This window comes from Helianthus annuus, chromosome 4 (genome assembly GCF_002127325.2).
Source record: "Helianthus annuus cultivar XRQ/B chromosome 4, HanXRQr2.0-SUNRISE, whole genome shotgun sequence".
NCBI lineage: Eukaryota > Viridiplantae > Streptophyta > Magnoliopsida > Asterales > Asteraceae > Helianthus > Helianthus annuus.
Genome location: NC_035436.2, coordinates 85,570,593 through 85,589,795, shown reverse-complemented (window position 1 = coordinate 85,589,795; position 19,203 = coordinate 85,570,593).

The window sequence follows — 19,203 nt, the reverse complement described above, 5'->3', positions numbered from 1 at the left end:
GGCCCGCGAGGCAATTCCCGTGGTATTTAATTTATGCGACAGCGGAAGTCTTTTTACAACAGGACCTTTTCACCGGAAAATGCTCGTTTAATATATTACACAAAGTTTAAGGGATAAATCCCATAATTTACAATCAGTTGATTTCACACAGAAATCTTTATTTTTCAACACACGTTTTATTGGTTTATTTACACCGAGCCACTTCTCTGAGCTTGATAGTGCTTTACTGCACTTTTCCTGGATCACACAGATCACCTGAAACATGTTTGAAAAAGGTTTTGTCAGCGGGGAAATACTGAGTGAATCATTCTGTTTTCTAAAACGACCCGTTAGTTATAATTTGCAGTATTAAGAGCGATTACAATGTTTCTATCAACCAATTATCAAGAATGGGTATTTGTCACTCGATTCATTTCTGTGACTGTGGTCATACCACTATTGGGTCCCGTTGCCCAAATAGTGACGGTGTACTCACACAGAGTAATAATAACTCACATAGAGTAATATTCACTCACATAGAGTGATAATAACAGTAATGTGCACAATACCCCACATACCAGCTGTAATTTGGTGATTACAAAGACTTAATCCCTGTAATTATAACCTTGAAAATAATTTGGAGTATTGTAAAACAGTTGATAAAAAGAGAATGACTCACATTGCAGATTAACGAGCAATAGATATAAGCCTACTGATTAGCCTTGCTTAAACCTAATTTAACACAATGCACACACACAGGTTAGTAACTAATACAGCAATTACGTCAATTCACGAGATTAAACCTTCACAACGATTAATCAGTGCAATACTCGATAATTCAATCGGATTCACAACGAATAACAGAGCATAGTCTGAATTCGAACAGCACTCTAATATTCAAGTCGAAATCACGACGAATAATCAAAGTACAAGCTCAATTGAGCAGCACCCGGACTATCGTTGGATAGTTATAATCGATCGGACGTTGAATCGTAATAGCGATCGAGTTATTACCCTGATTGCGGCAGCGTTTCGATAATTGTGTGTGTTATGAACGAATTCTGTTATAACTCAGCGTATACAGCGAGTTTTTCCGTCGTTCAAGTGCCAAATTTCAAGTCCCAGACTCCTCTATTTATACTGAAAATTTGACACCGTCGCGTAGCGCGAGGGGTACCCCCATAGGCGTCGCGCTACGCGAGTGGTAACCTATGTTCATAGGGTAGCTACGTGTGTAACTAGGCTTGCTGTGTTGACAATTTTATCAAATTCGATTTTGATTGAAAGTTATGAAGATAATCGTTGGCTAGGGTTTATCCCCCCCGAGTTTTAGGGGCCCTGTTCCTGATTCTGATTGTTTTGGAAATTTTAGGGTTAGTGCAGAATTACTTGGGTTTCTTAATTAGGGTTTCCTTAATAGCTAATTACCATCCTAATTATGGATTTTAGTGACAGTTGTTACATCCTCCCCACCTTAAGAAAAATCTCGTCCTCGAGATTTACTGGAATAGATGAGGGTACTTTCGCTTCATTTCCGATTCCAGTTCCCAAGTGTATTCTGGTCCTCTCTTGGATTCCCATTTGACTTTTACTAGCACTAGTCGTTTGTGCTTGAGAAACTTGACTTTTCTATCTTCGATCTGTAGTGGTTTCTCTATAAACTTCAACTTTTCGTTCACCTCTACATCTTGAAGAGGTACTACCAGGGATTCATCTGCTAAACATTTCTTGAGATTGGATACATGAAATACATCATGTACTCCAGCCAATTCTTCTGGTAGTTGTAAACGATAAGCAACTGGTCCGATTCGTTGAATCACTGGGAATGGTCCAACGTACCTTGGACTTAGCTTTCCTTTCTTTCCGAATCGTACTACTCCTTTCCAAGGAGAAACTTTTAAAAGTACTTTATCTCCTACTTGAAATTCTAGAGGCTTGCGACGATTGTCTGCATAGCTTTTCTGGCGATCTCGAGCTGTTTTTTAATCTTTCCTTGATTTGAGTTATCTTATCAGTAGTTTCTTGTACTATTTCAGGACCTGATAATTGACTTTCTCCGATTTCTGCCCAACATACTGGAGTTCTGCACTTACGTCCGTATAGTGCTTCAAATGGTGCAGCTTCGATGCTTGAATGATAACTATTGTTATAGGAGAATTCAATTAATGGCAAATGGCTATCCCAATTACCACCAAAGTCAATTACACATGCTCGGAGCATGTCTTCTAGAGTTTGTATTGTCCTTTCACTTTGTCCGTCTGTTTGTGGATGATAAGCAGTACTTAGATTTAGTCGAGTTCCCATTGCTTTCTGAAAACTTGTCCAGAAATGAGATGTAAAACGACTATCTCTATCCGATACAATGGAGAGCGGGACTCCATGTAGGGATACTACCTCGTCCACGTAGAGTTGTGCTAACCTTTCCATGCTAAAGGTTTCTTTCATTGGTAGGAAATGAGCTGACTTGGTTAATCGGTCTACGATCACCCAAATCGCATCATTACCTCTTTTGGTTTTGGGTAACTTTGTAACAAAGTCCATTGTTATAAGTTCCCATTTCCATACAGGCATTTCTAACTGTTGTAGTAGTCCTGAAGGTTTCTGGTGTTCAGCCTTAACTTGTGAACAAGTTAAACACTTGGATACATATTCGGCTATATCCTTTTTCATTCCTATCCACCAGAAATTATTTCTTAAATCTTGGTACATCTTATTATTTCCTGGGTGCATGGTATACATAGATTTATGAGCTTCTTCTAAGATCTTATTTCTTAATTCTCCTTGCCTAGGTACCCAAATTCGCTTCTTATGGAATTTCCAAATTCCATCATTTCCTTGTTCTAGTTCTTTTAGGTAACCTTTCATCCCTTCAGCATCGTCTTTGATTGTTGTTTTCTGTACTTCTTTAATTTGTGCCATTAAATCTACTTGTAGATTTAACCTCAAAGCACGGACTCGTTTCTGTTTCTCATGGTACTTACGACTTAAGGCATCTGCAACTACATTTGCCTTTCCTTCGTGATATTGGATATCACAGTCGTAATCGCTTAGCATCTCCATCCATCTTCTTTGCCTCATGTTTAATTCTTTTTGCCCAAATATATATCTTAGACTCTTATGATCTGTATAAACAGTAAACTTACTTCCATACAGATAATGTCTCCATATCTTAAGGGCAAAGATTATGGCTCCTAGCTCTAGATCATGAGTCGTATAATTTTCTTCGTGCTTTTTCAATTGTCTTGAAGCATACGCAATTACCTTCTTGCGTTGCATTAACACACATCCGTATCCTAATTTTGAAGCATCACAATATACTTCAAAGTCTTCTGTTCCTTCGGGTAAAGCTAAGATTGGTGTATTCGTCAACCTATGCTTTAAAATCTTAAAGGCTTCTTCTTGTCTAGGTCCCCATTCAAACTTAGCAGCTTTACAGGTTAACTTAGTTAATGGTACGGCTATCTTAGAAAAATCTTTGATAAATCGTCTATAGTATCCAGCTAAACCTAGAAAACTTCTTATCTCCATAGCTGTTTGTGGAACTTTCCACTTCGTAATTGCGTCTATCTTAGCAGGATCTACATGGATACCTTCGTGATTTACCACATGACCTAAGAATTGTACTTCTTGCAGCCAAAATTCACATTTTGATAATTTGGCATAAAGCCTTTCTTTTCTTAACAAAGTTAAGAGAACATGTAAATGCTCACAATGTTCTTTTTGGCTTTTGGAGTAAATAAGTATATCGTCGATGAAAACGATCACAAATTTATCCAAGTATGGTTTACAGATTCGATTCATCATGTCCATGAATGCTGCTGGGGCATTCGTTAATCCAAAGGGCATGACTGTAAACTCATAATGACCATACCTAGTTCTGAAAGCAGTTTTAGGTATGTCTTCTTCTTGTACCTTCAACTGATGATATCCAGATCTTAAATCTATCTTAGAGAAATACCTAGCTCCTTGCAATTGATCAAAAAGATCATCAATCCTAGGTAGTGGGTATCGATTCTTAATTGTAACCTTATTCAATTCTTTATAATCGATACACATTCTCATCGATCCATCTTTCTTTTTCACAAACAGTACTGGTGCACCCCAAGGGGATGAACTAGGTTGTATGAATCCTTTGCTTAATAATTCATCTAATTGCTTTTTCAATTCTAGCATTTCGGTAGGTGCTAATCTATAAGGTGCTTTAGCTATTGGTGCAGTACCTGGAATTAAATGAATTCTAAACTCTACTTCCCTATCAGGTGGTAATCCAGGTAATTCTTCTGGAAAAACGTCTGGGTATTCTGAGACTACGGGGATGTTCTGAAGTTCTTTATCTTTAGTGTTAATGATTACTGAAATCATATACACCATTTCCCGTTTTCTCGAATAACTAGCCAATTTCATTACTGAGATAAATTTCAGTGGCTTTCGAGGTTTATCTCCAGTAATTAAAATTATTTCTCCTGAAGGGGTTTGAATTTCTACTGCATTTTTGTCACATAGGATTCGAGCATGGTTGGCTATTAACCAATCCATTCCTAATACTACATCGAATCCTGCTAAATTCATTGGTAACAAATTTGAAGAAAACTTATGGCCTAATAATTCTATTTTTCCTTCTTGCCAGATTTTATTTATTTTTACAGAATTTCCTTCTGCGGTTTCTACTGTGAAGTTTTGCCTAAGAGTGGTTAATGGTAACTTAAGATCTTGGCAAAATAAAGTATTTATAAAACTTTGGTTCGCACCAGAGTCAAATAATACTTTTGCAAATACGTTGTGAACTAAGAACGTACCAGCTATCACATCTGGAATGAGTTCGGCCTCTTGAGTGGTCAGCTGGAATGCACGAGCATTTCTCTTGGTTGCTCCTTCAGCTGGTTTCGCTTGGTTAACTACAGGTTTAGCTAACTTAGGACATTCAGATTGAAAGTGTCCCCTTTCTCTGCAATTATAACAAACTTTTGTTTTCTTTCTGCAGTCTTCTTCCCTATGTCCTTTCATTTTGCAAAAATTGCAAACCATATTGCATTGTCCATAATGCTTCTTTTTGCAAATTTTGCAGAAAGGAGATGAGGAGGATTGCCCAGTTCCTCTTTTCTTGACATTACCCATACGAAATCCTTGGGTAATCTTTTGAGCTAATTCCTTCTTGCGATCTTCCTCTCTTGTGCGTACCAATTCATCTGTTAGGGTATTAGCTAATTCTACAGCATCGTTAATAGTACGAGGTCTCGCACCTTTAACGATGTTTCGGATTTCACTAATTAAACCCCAGATGTAACGAGAAATAAGTACCGGTTCTGGCGAAGCCAGTGATGGTACTACCCTTGCGTATTCAAAGAATGTCGAAGTATATCCCCGACAATCTACTCCTAGCATATGATGACTTAGGAACTTGTTTGCCATTTGTTCCTTCTCGTATTCGGGACAAAATTTTCTTTCAACAAGACTCTTAAATTCTTCCCAATTCATTGCATAAGCTACCTTTCTTCCTTTTGCCTGGAGGACCGTGTTCCACCATTCAAGTGCTCCTTCATTGAACAGATTTGATGCATACATCACTTGATCCTCTTTGGCACATTTGCTTATTGCAATTACTGCCTTGGTTTTCTCTAACCAACGCAGTGTTGCAGTTGCCCCTTCGTTACCTGCAAATTCAGCGGGTTTGCAAGCAAGAAATTTTTTGTAAGTGCAACCAGATGTTGCAGCTTTCATTCTTTTAGGAAGTGGGGCCTGTTGCGGATCATGATCGTCATGATTGCCGCCTCCATTTATGCTATTACTGCCGTTATCGTCTGAAATACGTTTACTAGGAATTAATTGTGGTTCGGCAGGTTTCTGAACAGCAGCTACAATTTCTGGAATAGCATGAGCTATCCCTTGGGCGATAAAATGCTCAATATCTTGTCGAGTTATATATTGATCTTCTTGTTCTTGCTCAGATTGATTTACTTCATTAATTGGTTCATTGTTAGCGTTTTCCATCTGCTTATTGGTAAAATTATTAGTGTCTAACTTATCAATGACAAAATTCACATAGATAAGCACATAGATTATCACAATATACAAGTATAACCAAAATTGTCGATTTCTCGACTTTTACTTTGTTAGTATATTGTATATGCATCCATACACACCGTATTTTACAGAGTTTTATTGCCCATTTTACAAAATTTTAAGTTACTATCATACAATACGGCTTTCTGTGGTTTAACTGACTGTTCTAGTAACGATGTTCCCTCTCATCGTACTTCCAAGATAGATGCTCTCCCATTTCCCTGATCCTATTACCTGTACCTATCAGTTCTTCACCGAACTGACGAAGTTCAGCTAGGTTTTCATTACTCATGGGAGGATTTGGGAGTGGTTCTGGGTCAAATTGTGGAAGGAAGCTATAAGGACTGTTAACTATATTTTGGAATTGCCAGTCATTAGTCCACCATTCCTCCATTTGGCCTAATGGTCTGGTATGAACTAGTGGGTCTGGAATAGCTGGTCCTAGGTTTAGGGGGAATTGAACTGTAGCCGGGTAAGAGAAGAGATTATTGTTGATAGGCTCTAAAACATCACAATTTTCCAGCAGGCGATCTATTTCGTCCTGGAACGTGATTTCCTCAGACTGTTTAGAGCTTTCGCCAATCTCTATCCCTTTTGTTTCAGATCTATTCCTATTTCCTTTTCGGGTGGTTTTGGACTTTCTCCAGTTTCTATTTCCTTTCCCTTGCTCACACTCACAGGATTTTCTATTTTAGGGAGTTTCCTAGTCGCAGGTTTCCTACGGCGTACTTTCCTCCACCCTACGTATCTTCTCTTCTTTTTAGGTTTGGCTTTTTCCAGCGGTGGAGCTTTGAATTCCACAGGTTCTTCTATGTCAGCAATGTAACCATTAAAGTCGTGAGAGACTTCGATAGGCACTGGATATAAGTTGAGATTCTGGAATGTTTCCGACATCTCATTCATGCTGCATAGCATATATGCAAAATGCAATGTTAAAACTTTGGAACAAAGTTTAACAAACAAAACACTGAAGTTTTATTGCATACTAATTTATACAAAGAACAACAGAAATAAACACACTTAGGACTTTATTTATTTACGGGATTGTGATTTCTCTTACTAGACCCAACTTATCGGATATTTAGAGATTAGCATTTTCTGCCACAGTAGCTAGCATATAGAGATTTGCCCATTTCCCGTCTATTTTATCTTCCCAAGGTGTACTATTACCCAATTCTTGGACTTCTGGGTTAAACTTAACTCTCTTAGTTCGGGGTTTCTTTGTCTCCTGACTCTTTTTAAGTATCGAATCCCTTTTCTCTGGGGAAAGAGGATTTTCATAATTTGCCTTGCGGACAAAGATTCCTTCTTCTAAATTTACTGGATTTCTAGAAGAAGATGCCACATCTAGTTTGTGGTAGATAGCAGACAGCTTTTGCTTACCCACACTATAACTAAAAATAGCCAGTTAATAAAACATATAATCACCGAATAATAATTAGTAAAATTAAGCATTGTCCAAATACTTAATTTAGGCTTAATCAGTGGCTCGATCAGTGGCTCAATTTAATTATTAGCTCTGATACCACCTTCACTGTCACGGCCCCCCGACCCACCCTGGACGGAGTCGGGGCCCGCGAGGCAGTTCCCGTGGTATTTAATTTATGCGACAGCGGAAGTCTTTTTACAACAGGACCTTTTCACCGGAAAATGCTCGTTTAATATATTACACAAAGTTTAAGGGATAAATCCCATAATTTACAATCAGTTGATTTCACACAGAAATCTTTATTTTTCAACACACGTTTTATTGGTTTATTTACACTGAGCCACTTCTCTGAGCTTGATAGTGCTTTACTGCACTTTTCCTGGATCACACAGATCACCTGAAACATGTTTGAAAAAGGTTTTGTCAGCGGGGAAATACTGAGTGAATCATTCTGTTTTCTAAAACGACCCGTTAGTTATAATTTGCAGTATTAAGAGCGATTACAATGTTTCTATCAACCAATTATCAAGAATGGGTATTTGTCACTCGATTCATTTCTGTGACTGTGGTCATACCACTATTGGGTCCCGTTGCCCAAATAGTGACGGTGTACTCACACAGAGTAATAATAACTCACATAGAGTAATATTCACTCACATAGAGTGATAATAACAGTAATGTGCACAATACCCCACATACCAGCTGTAATTTGGTGATTACAAAGACTTAATCCCTGTAATTATAACCTTGAAAATAATTTGGAGTATTGTAAAACAGTTGATAAAAAGAGAATGACTCACATTGCAGATTAACGAGCAATAGATATAAGCCTACTGATTAGCCTTGCTTAAACCTAATTTAACACAATGCACACACACAGGTTAGTAACTAATACAGCAATTACGTCAATTCACGAGATTAAACCTTCACAACGATTAATCAGTGCAATACTCGATAATTCAATCGGATTCACAACGAATAACAGAGCATAGTCCGAATTCGAACAGCACTCTAATATTCAAGTCGAAATCACGACGAATAATCAAAGTACAAGCTCAATTGAGCAGCACCCGGACTATCGTTGGATAGTTATAATCGATCGGACGTTGAATCGTAATAGCGATCGAGTTATTACCCTGATTGCGGCAGCGTTTCGATAATTATGTGTGTTATGAACGAATTCTGTTATAACTCAGCGTATACAGCGAGTTTTTCCGTCGTTCAAGTGCCAAATTTCAAGTCCCAGACTCCTCTATTTATACTGAAAATTTGACACCGTCGCGTAGCGCGAGGGGTACCCCCTATAGGCGTCGCGCTACGCGAGTGGTAACCTATGTTCATAGGGTAGCTACGTGTGTAACTAGGCTTGCTGTGTTGACAGTTTTATCAAATTCGATTTTGATTGAAAGTTATGAAGATAATCGTTGGCTAGGGTTTATCCCCCCCTGAGTTTTAGGGGCCCTGTTCCTGATTCTGATTGTTCTGGAAATTTTAGGGTTAGTGCAGAATTACTTGGGTTTCTTAATTAGGGTTTCCTTAATAGCTAATTACCATCCTAATTATGGATTTTAGTGACAGTTGTTACAGTGATCGAACAAGGTTGATTTTTACACACCGAACCATCCAAAACTTATTTCTAAGTTATGTGGAGGTTATTTAAGGTATGTTAAGCTTATTTCACTATTCCGGAGTCTTTGTTGCATTAAACTAGTTATATTTACGCCTCAGTGCACGTATAACCTTCCAGAAAGCGACTTAGAGCTTGAAATTGGAATCGAATCGAATTGTAAAATTACCAAACACAAATACACACAAAATAACACCAAAACACATATAATAACACCAAAGCACATTGTTTTATTAATAATCAACATTGTTTTACATCGTACGTCGATTACAGAGCACAGTTGTCACACAAAACTCTCAAGGATTAGTTAACACTATATTTCGCTTGATATATGTCAAAATCAGGCCATTTTAACCGCTGAACTTTGTTCAAATCAGAAAAGAAGGTGTAGAAGTGAGAAAATCCCGTAGAATCAAGCTGAATTGGTATGAACTCCTCGTCCTGAGCTCTGATACCACTTGTAGGATCGGTTTTGACACCAAACGATTGTGTAACGAACGTGTGACGTGTAGAATCCGTACACGAACGTGACCGAACACACGAGAACGTACTAATAACCGTGATTCTATAGAATAATATGACGAGTACAATGCACCGAGAATCACGTGAAGCACTTTCTCTCTCTAGACTTTCTCTCTCTAAGCACAACTCTCCTAGATCTCAAATGAGCAAAAAGTCTTAAATCTAACATTATAGCTCCCTATTTATAGGCACAAGGTTATAAGGGATTTCCCCTTATTTACAAAATTGCCACCTTGCCCTTTTAACTAGATATTACAATAAAACGCTAGAATTCTTCTGTTTCTGCTACGGTTTTGATTGACGAAGGCGATAGACACATACTGCACTAACAGATTGTAGGATCGGTTTTGACACCAAACGATTGCGTAACGAACGTGTGATGTGCAGAATCCATACACGAACGTGACCGAACACACGAGAACGTACTAATAACCGTGATTCTATAGAATAATATGACGAGTACAATGCACCGAGAATCACGTGAAGCACTTTCTCTCTCTAGACTTTCTCTCTCTAAGCACAACTCTCCTAGATCTCAAATGAGCAAAAAGTCTTAAATCTAACACTATAGCTCCATATTTATAGGCACAAGGTTATAAGGGATTTCCCTTTATTTACAAAATTGCACCTTGCCCTTTTAACTAGATATTACAATAAAACGCTAGAATTCTTCTGTTTCTGCTACAGTTTTGATTGACGAAGGCGATAGACACATATTGCACTAACAGAGACTCCCCCTTGGATATTGCCGCAGTCAATCTCGTAGCGTCTTGTCTTTCAATTCTCTTGATCATCAACAACAGCAGCTTTTATCTTGAACACAGTTTCAAGTCCAGAAACTGATCTTTTAACAATTAAACTCCCCCTTTCAAGCAAATTTCCCTTTGAGTGTTGATTCAGAACCTATTTCTGTCTTTTATGTCTTCAGACTCCCCCCTTTCAACAAGCTGGGATCGCAGTCTTGAAAAGAGTTCTGGCTCAAACTTTATTCATGCTAAGGTATGGGAATCTTGCTCTCCTGCTTTCACAGAATCTGAAACATCTCCTGGCTTTCTGTAGCTACAGGATCAGAAATCTGTCTTTAACCTGCATAACTCTCTACCACTTGTAAGATAAACAATTTTTGACATTGAAAAACTATTTGAATTTGTAATTTTTCAAAATTTTGATTCAAATTAATGAACCAATTAACATTCCAAAATTATTTCTTATCTCAAACATACTCTCCCAAGCCTCAAGTTCATCAAGTTTAGCACTTGAAATTTTGAAAATTAGCTCTCCAACATCAGTTGTCGAAAACACAATGAAATAAAATCTTGAGTTAATTGCCAAAATTGTCCCTGAGGTTTGGGCGCGTTTGTTATTTTCGTCCAAAATGAGACTTTTGTACCAAATTGCCCCCAACGTTTGTAACTTTTTGCCATTTTCATCCAAACCACTAACTTAGTTTATTTTTTCTGTCAAGTTCAGGATATTTGGATGAAACTGACAAATATAAAATAACAGGGACGATTTTGGCAATTTACTCAAACTCTTTTAAATTTCTTTTATTTAATTAATTTTGTTACATATATAATAAAAAAGAATATACATGCAATATTTATATAAAAAAATAATTGCTTTGTCACATAATTGTTATAAATTTTCATCCAACCACTAAGTTAATTTTTCTATTAAGGCGAAGGATGTTTATAAACTAAGACAGAAATTAATTTCTAATTTTTTAAATAGATCGGTTTTATAAAAATAAAATCTACTTAAACCTCTAAATTTTATAAAATTAAAATGTTGGTGACCTTATTGAAAAAGGTCAAATAAAAAAGTATTATCATATGTACCAAGTTTGTAATTCATCTTCTACTGTTTTAAATTCGCTCCTTAGGAAAAACATCCTTCGCCTTAATAGAAAAATTAACTTAGTTAGTGGTTGGATGAAAATTTATAACAATTATGTGACAAAGCAATTATTGTTTCATATAAAAATTGCATGTATATTCTTTCTTATTATATATGTAACAAAATTAATTAAATAAAAGAAATTTAAATGAGTTCGAGTAAATTGCCAAAATCGTCCATGTTGTTTTATATTTGCCAGTTTCATCCAAATATCCTCAACTTAACAGAAAAAATAAACTAAGTTAGTGGTTTGGATGAAAATGGCAAAAAGTTACAAACGTTGGGGGCAATTTGGTACAAAAGTGTCATTTTGGACGAAAATGGCAAACCAGCCCAAACCTCAGGGACAATTTTGGCAATTAACTCTAAAATCTTTTTGAATTTTCAAAATTTTATGCTAAAACACTCCGAAAATCTTTTTGGATTTTTGTTTTTGAATGAAATACAGAAAAGAAATATATATACAGACAATATTTTTGTGAGTTTGTGTAAGAGGATCATATCAGTTTATGAGACAAATCGCTAGCACCGTTAAGCTTTAATCATTTTAAGTTCTAAACGATTCACATAGATTGACGATATAGTTATCCTTTTAAACTCAATCTAAAAACTTTCGAAATGTTTACCGATACGTTAAGGTATATTAATTTTGCACTAAGTTCTTATGGACCCCACGATCTCAGCATATCCCCTCATCATGCAATACACTAACTCAAGTAATGCTTTTAAACTTTCATCAACTGTGATATGTGCAAAAACAAAGCAGAATGTTTAAACATTAACAATTAGGTCGATACTTCCGTATACGCAGAAAAGTCCAATGTTTAAACAAAATAAGAAAATAAAACAAGTTGAAGTTGTTTAGGCTTTAACCACCAGGTCGATACTCCCGTATACGCAGAGGATGTCCAATGCTTAAACAAAATAAAGAAATAAAACAAGTTTAAATCTTTGCAAAATAAAATGCACAATCACAGTGACTTTTTCAGCAAGTTGTGAAAGTTCACAAACTGACCGGTTTTTATGCTCTTTTAGCATTCAGCGATTACAGAGTAGGTACACAATCACGAAGGACAAAACTAAGTACTATGCTTTCAACCATGTTTCCCACTAGAACTAGGCTTTTTCATTTAGTTTGTATCGTTATCGCAAATCTACTAGTCTAGCTGAGCCTATCGTCACATCCTTAGTGAGACCGTTTATCACATTTGACATTTCATTTCTTTAGCATGCTGTGATAGTCCACTGATGTACTATCATTTCCTCTTTTCACAAAAAAACTCATTTTTGCTTTTTCAATGTTTTTGTCTTTTTCAAATTTTCTAATTTTTTTAAAATGTCGTGATTGTGTCATGTTTCGGGACATTGTGTTTAAAAACTTATGTTTTAATTAAGTTAATATATCCAACAATTAAATGCATCAAACATCAAGATAGAAATGGGCACCAACTTCCGTCTCCACTAGGTTTTATATTCCGCTACGACGTTTTTGGGGTGAGACATTACGTGCCATAATTTCCTTATGATATAGCTCAGCAAGCTTCCCTATGCTATCATTCTCCCGAATTGGTAGGAAGTGTGCAGATTTGGTTAATTGATAAACTATTACCCATATCATGTCATGCCCTTTGGGGGTCTTGGGTAATTTCGTTATAAAATCCATCGCTCCCACTTCCATACGGGAATTTCAGGTTGTTGCAGTAGACTTGATGGTTTCTGATATTCGGCCTTGACCTTAGCTCAGGTTAAGAACTTTCTAACATAAGCAGCAACGTCGCTTTTGAGTTTTGGCCACCAATAATACTCTTTCAAGTCCTGATACATTTTGTCCAATCCTGGGTGGATCGAGTATCTCAACTTGTGAGCTTCATCAAAGATTATCTCTCAAATACCGCCATAGAGCAGAACCCAAATGCGTCCTATAAAGTATAAGGTTCCCTCTTCGTTTGGCACCAATTGTTTCTCCATACCTCGGAGATATTCAGCTTTAAAGTTCTCCTCCTTGAGGGCTTCTTGTTATGCATTATGAATGCGTAAAGTGAGATTCGTCCGAATCGTCATCTCCAAAGCTCGAACTCTTAAGGTTTTAACCCTTTCCTTTCGACTCAAGGCGTCTGCTACCACGTTCGCCTTTCCAGGATGGTACTTGATCTCACAGTCATAATCGTCAGCAACTCAACCCATCGGTGCTGACGCATATTTAATTCCTTTTGATTAAATATGTGCTGCAAGCTCTTGTGGTCTGTGAAGATCATAGAACGAGTACTATACAAATAATGTCACCAAATCTTCAAAGCAAATACTACCGCACCTAGTTCCAAGTCATGGGTGGTATAATTATTCTCATGAACTTTCAATTGTCATGACGTGTAAGCAATGACTTTTTGGAGTTGCATAAGCACGCAACCCAAACCTTGACGCGAAGCGTCACAGTATACCACGAAGTCTTCAGTGCTTTCCGGTAGAGATAGTATTGGTGCATCGCATAGCTTGTCTTTGAGAAGTTGAAAGGCTTCTTCCTGCTTTTCTCTCCAGTCAAACTTCTTGTCTTTCTGTGTGAGGGAAGTTAGCGGTTGAGCAACTTTAGAGAAATTCTCAATCAATCTTCGGTAATCGCCCGCTAATCCCAAAAACTGCCGCACTTCAGTCGGTGTCTTGGAAGCTTCCCAATTCTTTATCGCTTCAATCTTCGCAGGATTTACATGGATACCATTCTTGTTCACCACATGACCAAGGAACTGTACCTCAGGAATCCAAAATTCGCACTTTGAGAACTTTGCATAAAGCTTCTCTTTCTTCAGCAGTTCCAGAATGGTTCTAAGATGTTGCTCGTGCTCTTCCTTTGTTCGTGAATAGATCAGAATATCATCAATAAATACAATCACAAATTTACCGAGATATGGCTTGCAAACGCGATTCATCAGATCCATAAATATAGCCGGTGCGTTCGTCAATCCAAACGGCATCACCAGGACCTCGTAGTGCCCATAACGAGTCCTGAACGCAGTCTTCGGTATGCTCTCCTCCTGAATCCTCAACTGATGATAGCCCGATCGAAGGTCAATCTTGGAGTAATAGCTCGATCCTTGCAACTGGTCGAATAAGTCATCAATCCTCGGTAACGCATACCGATTCTTAACAGTGAGCTTATTCAACTCTCTATAATCAATACACATCCGTAACGTTCCATCCTTCTTCTGTACGAACAATACTGGAGCTCTCCAAGGCGAGAAGCTCGGCCTTATAAATCCTTTATCCAACAACTCCTGGAGTTTTGTAGATAATTCTTGCATCTCGAATGGCGCAAGTCGATATGGTGCATTGGCCACAGGAGTGGCGCCTGGAACCAAGTTAATATGGAACTCGACTTGTCTTGTCTTTGCGGAGGTAATCCTGGTAAGTCTTCAGGGAAGACTTCATGGAATTCCTTTACCAAAGGAATATCTTCAAGCTTCGGCTCCTCAACCTTCTTATCTACCACATGTGTCAGGAAGGCAACGCATCCTTTTCGTAAGCATTTCTGTGCCTTCATACAGTTGATGATCCGCAGAGGCGTGTCTCTTTTCTCTCCATGCGCTACGAGTGTTTCATCATTCGCAAGGGGAATGCGAATGATCTTCTCGTGACAAACGACTTCGGCTCTATTCTTGGATAGCCAATCTATGCCGACCACAACATCAAAGCTACCCAACTGGACCGACAAAAGATCAATTCTAAATCTTCGTTCACCAAGTTCCAATGTACATCCTTTAACAACTTCACTTGATTCAACAAGTTTACCATCGGCTAGTTCTATGGAATAAGGAATATCTAACTTACTAGACTCATCCCCAAGCATACGTTTAAATTCCACAGACATGAAACTATAATCGGCACCAATGTCAAATAATATGGATGCAAAGTGATTATTAACGAGAAACGTACCAGTGACCACGTTAGGGTCTTCGCAAGCGTTCCTTGCTCCTATCACGAATGCTCGAGCTTGAGCGTTGTTTTCTTTCGGGCAGTCTTTCTTGAAGTGCTCTTTACTACCACAATTGTCACACCCCCAAAATCCACCCGCGGATGACACCCGCTTCGAGGGCGTGACTGACCAGGATCCAGCCACCAATTATACTGAATAACTAATTAGATAACAAAAGTAATACTTACTAACCATTACGATTAGCAAGTATTAAGTTTAAAGTCCAAAGTTTTAAGTTCAGAGTAAAATGTAGCGGAAGCATAATTAACAGTTTTAGACATTGTTCATAAGGTAAACATGATAAATGCCCAACACACGGGCAGACGACCACTACACATCCCAAGTAGCTGCTCCAGTCACTGGCCACCTGCAAAGCATGCAGTAAAGGGGTCAACAATAATGCTGAGTGAGTTCACTAGTTGTCCAGTTTTAATTACCAAAAACTTGTTTCACCAGTTAATTTATCCGTTTATACATGCCATGGGGAGCTACCCCAAAAGTTAGCGACTAAACTGTTTTTCCAATACCGAACACTAGGTAACCGTTTGCGTTTCCGCAGGATGCCCCGATGTCAATGTTCTATCATCATTGACGGATGCCTGAGTACATTAGTTCACGACCGATCCCATACCATGGCACGGTGTGAGGCTGGTAAGACCTAAATAGCGCTATCAACTAATAACCCGTTCGCCTGGCACCGGCGACTAATCGGTATTATGTAGTAGGGACTTGAGTGATAGAGTTGCGTTTAGTGCCGTTAGTTGCATTCCGTATAAACAGTAATTAACTAAAAAGGGTTTCCCAAATACCAGGGGAGATAAAGTAAGTTTGTTTCCCAATAACTAGGGAAGGAATGTAGACGGTATCCCCTTTACAAGGGGATAGGGTTGTTTCAGTCTCGTGTCCCAAACCACCGGGACGCATGCTTTTAAGTTGTGAACTCACCTTGGGTTGCTCGGTATGATACGTTACTTGGTTAAGCTCGTTGGTTACCACGTCCTAGCATGGTTACCAAGTATGGGTCAAGTCGGGTACAAGCAAACACGTATAGCATGCACGTATACAAACAGTTAACAGGTAGAAATACAAACAGTAACATATATACATACAGTAGCAGATCAAAATGAAGTCCAGTCAATAGGAGGCCCAACAGTTGAAGCCCAAAATAACAAGACAAACAGTCAAGGCCCAAAAACATAAAACAGTCCAGTCGAAACTAAGGTGGTTGCGACTCGCAACCGAGGTTGCGACTCGCAACTGCGGTCTCGGTCCGTCACGTTTTGGTTACGACTCGTAACCGGAGATTGCGACTTAGCGGGTGTGGTTGCGACTCGCAACTAGGTTTGATGCGTGCTGATTGCGACTCGCAACTGGGAGGTTTCGACTGATCATGTGTGGTTTCGAGTAGCAACCAATGGTTGCGACTCGCAACTGTGATAACGTGCATGGCAAACCCTTCTAGAACCTGCAGTGTACGACCCAATGGAATTGCTATTTCATGTAAATGTTGTACTATGCCACTAAACATGTTTCTTGGTCGGTTTTGTGCACATTTTAGATCAAAATCAGCAGACTCAAAACATTTTAGCAACATTCAAGCTGTTCATCATGTATTCATCAACCATATTCAAATTTCATTCACAAACAACCCAAAAATCCTGTTTAAAACTCCTACCTATTTTCCGGACAAAATCATAAACAAGATTAAACCCAAACATGCATTTTAATAGCCACAAACATGGACATTAACTAACAATCAAGCCCGAATCTTTGAACATCATCGGATAGTAAAACCCATCAACTTAAACAATATGAAACATTTAACCAAAACCATAACAATCCACAAACCGGATATCATAAGCATTCACAACGAACATCATCAAGTAGTCACCTTCCTTAGCATATTTATGAACATACAAACCTAATATTCATACTAAAACCTCTAATCACATCAACAAGCATAAAACCATAGCAACCATCAACAATCATGAACATAAAAACACTAACCGGTTACTCGGGGTTGAGAGAAAAGGGGTGTTCGGGTGGTCTCTTGGTTCGGCCGATCTTCCTTGTTGCTAGCTCACTTGATCCGAGAGATATGGAGGAATGGGGAGATGGTTTTGGTTGCTAGAGATTTAGGGTTTTAGGGTTTAGTGAAGAAGATGAGAGGAGAGTGTGAGAAGAGGGTGTGAAAAATGATTAAGGGAGGTGGGGTTGGGTTTATATAATGTACCGAGTTGGGCTTAGGGGGATTCCGGATTGGGTTTTCGGCTACAAGGCCTTAACCGGCCCAAGTGCTCACTCGAGACCGTGGTCTCGAGTCGGGTCTCGGGTTTGGTTCACATATATATAACACTTATATATATATACATACACATAAGTAAATCGGCATATAACACATAATAACAAATAGTTTTTCATTCATTTTTTTTTTACTGTTAGTCGATTACGTACACGTTTGTTACATCGAAAGGTTATCCGGAAAGATCCGAGGTGTCACATTATCCCCAAGTTTTAGGAACTTTCGTCCCGAAAGTTAAGGCAGCCACTGTCAAGCTAGTGTAAGTGAAAGCGTTTCAACGGGGTGTCACATCATCCCCCCGTTAGTTTGGAATTTCGTCCCGAAATTCGTTCGTAGCTTCAGTGCTGGGGTTTTCGTTAGGGAACAACTGGGGATATTTGTGCTTCATCTGGTCTTCCCGCTCCCAGGTATACTCTGGGCCACGTCGCGAGTTCCAACGAACTCGTACAAGAGGTATCTGGCTACGTTTGAGGATTTTGATCTCTCGATCAGTGATCTCAATCGGTTCCTCAGTAAAGTGTAGCTGTTCGTCAATCGTTAGTTCCTTAAAAGGAATCACAAGTGTTTCATCCGACAAACACTTCTTCAGGTTGGATACGTGAAAAACGTTGTGTACCGCACTCAGTTCTTCAGGCAGGTTCAATCTATAAGCAACCTTACCGATCTTCTCGGTAATTTCGAATGGTCCGATATATCGCGGATTAAGCTTGCCCCGTTTACCAAAGCGAACCACACCCTTCCAGGGTGAGACTTTGAGTAGAACCCGGTCACCGACCTGGAATTCCAATGGTTTCCTACGCTTATCAGCGTAGCTCTTCTGACGGTCACGAGCTGCCGCCATGCGTTGTCTGATCTGGGCAATCTTTTCCGTTGTATCTACCACCATCTCTGGGCCTGTGATTTGGCTATCACCGATTTCCGCCCAGCAGAGAGGTGACCGGCATTTACGACCGTACAATGCCTCAAAAGGTGCTGCCTGAATACTGGTGTGGTAGCTGTTGTTGTAAGAGAACTCTACTAACGGTAGATGCTTCTCCCAGTTCTTGCCAAAGTCGATCACACACGCTCTAAGCATGTCTTCTAGGGTTTGGATGGTACGTTCAGACTGTCCATCCGTTTGCGGGTGATAAGCAGTGCTCATATCCAAACGTGAGCCAAAGCATTTGTGCATAGCTTGCCACAGTTCCGAAGTAAATCGAGCATCTCGGTCGGAAATAATTGAGGTTGGCACTCCGTGCCTCGAAACTACTTCCTTTAAGTAAATCTCCGCCAAGGTAGAAAACTTGTCTGTTTCCTTAATAGCCAGAAAGTGCGCGGATTTGGTCAGTCGATCCACTATTACCCAAATAGCATCATTTCCGCGTTGAGATCTAGGTAGTCCTGTAACAAAATCCATGGAAATTTGCTCCCATTTCCATTTCGGG